The following is a 2,214-nucleotide window of genomic DNA, read 5'->3' on the forward strand; positions in this document are numbered from 1 at the left end:
GGTGTATGTATGTATGTATGTATGTATGTATGTATGTGTATGTGCACCATGGGACACGTGTGTGAGAGAGTGTGCACTAGAGTGTGATGTGTATGAGTATGTCTGTGAGAGTGTGAGTGTATGAGTGTATGTGCACCTTGGGATGTGTGTGTGTGTGTGTGTGTGTGTGAGTGAGAGTGACTGTGCACCGGGCTCTGTGTGTGTGTTTGCACTGGGGGATGTGTGTGACTCTGTGTGAGTGTATGGGAGTGAATGTGTGTGTGTGTGTACACTGAGGTGTGATGTGTGTGTGTGTGAATTTGAGTGTGCACTGAGCTCTGTGTGTATGTCTGTGCACTGGAGTCTCTGTGTGTCTGTGTGTGCACCAGGGGGGGTGTGTGTGACTGTGTGAGTGTGCACTGAGGTGTCAGTGTATGTGCAGCAGGGGATGCCTGCATGTGTGTGAGTGTGCACTGGGCTGTGTATGCACATCTGTGTGCTTGTATGTGTCCATGTCCGAGTGTGTGTGCATGGGGGGATGTGTGCCATGTGTGTGAGTGTGCACCAGCCTGTGTGTGTGCATGTGTGTGTGTGTGCACTGGGGCATGCGTGTGTGGGCACAGGTCCATGAGTGTGCAGTGGGGTGTGAATGGGTGTGCATGTGCAGCGGGATGTGTGTGAGCACTGGGATGTGTGTTTGTGTGCAGCTGAATGTGTGTGTGTGCAGTGGGATGTGTGTTTGTGTGCAGCTGAATGTGTGTGTGTGCAGTGGGATGTGTGTTTGTGTGCAGCTGAATGTGTGTGTGAGCACTGGGATGTGTGTTTGTGTGCAGCTGAATGTGTGTGTGTGCAGTGGGATGTGTGTGAGCACTGGGATGTGTGTTTGTGTGCAGCTGAATGTGTGTGTGTGCAGTGGGATGTGTGTTTGTGTGCAGCTGAATGTGTGTGTGAGCACTGGGATGTGTGTTTGTGTGCAGCTGAATGTGTGTGTGTGCAGTGGGATGTGTGCGTGCACTGGTATATGTGTGGGATGTGTGTGCACACTGGGGTGCACGTGTGTTTGTGTGTGCTGAGGTGTGTGTGGCCACACGTGCACTGGCAGTGTGTGCCTGTGACCACTGGTGCCAACCTCCCTCTCATGGGCAGGGACACCTTCCACTAGCCCAGGTTGCTCCAAGCCCAATCCAACCTGGCCTTGGACCCTTCCAGGGATGGGGCAGCCACAGCTTCTCTGGGCAACCTGTGCCAGGGCCTCACCACCCTCACAGGTGAATTTATTCCTAATATTTAACCTAACCCTTCCCTCTGTCAGTTTGAAGCCATTCTCCCTTGTCCTGTCACTCCACCCCTTGTCCAAAGTCCCTTTCCAGCTCTCTTGGAGCCCCTTTAGGGAAGTATTTCAGCAGGGGAAATAGGAAGCAGTGTCTGGATGGCGATAGCAGCTCCGGGGAGTTCCGTGACCCTCTGTGAGCTGCCCAGGCAGATTATGCCAATACAGCAGAGGGAACACTGCAGCCTCAATGGCCCTGAGGGTTTAAGAGGAAGAGGTTCTGATAAGAGGGGCTCCCCGGGCTGCAGAAGGGCTCTGTGCAGCCTGCTGAGCTCTGGGAGGGCTTCCCCTTGTACAGGACCAATTTGGTCCATGTCCGTAAGAGCTGAGAGCTGCAGGACTGCCTCAGCATCTCCACAACTGCCTCAACATCCCACATCAGCAGGAAAAGTCTCCCCACATAGAATCCTTTAGGTTGGAAAAGTCCTCTAGGATCATCAAGTCCATCCATTAACCCAGCACTGCCAAGGCCACCACTAAATCATATCCCCGAGAGTTACACCCACACATCTTTTAGATACCTCCAGGGATGGTGACTCCCTCATTTCCTGGGCAGCCTGTTCCAATGCTTGACAGCCCTTTCGGTGAAAAAATTTTCCCTAATATCCAAGCTAAACCTCCACAGGCACAACTTGAGGCACTTTCTTCTCCTGTTGCTTATTACTTGGGAGACCAATCCCTACCTGGCTACAACCTCCTTTCAGGTAGTTGTAGAGGACGAGAAGCTCCTGCCTCACCCTCGTCCTGGTTGCAGAGTAAATCAGCATCCCTGCCCTGAAACCAGCCTAGTTGCACAGTTACAGCACCCAAATTCCCATGGCAAGGGAAAAATCATCTGTGCTGGTTTAAGAGTTAACCAGCAGGGGTAATGAACCCAACTCAAAGGAGAGATTATAAAGTCAGAA

This window comes from Lepidothrix coronata, unplaced genomic scaffold (assembly GCF_001604755.1).
Source record: "Lepidothrix coronata isolate B3197 unplaced genomic scaffold, Lepidothrix_coronata-1.0 Scaffold34, whole genome shotgun sequence".
NCBI lineage: Eukaryota > Metazoa > Chordata > Aves > Passeriformes > Pipridae > Lepidothrix > Lepidothrix coronata.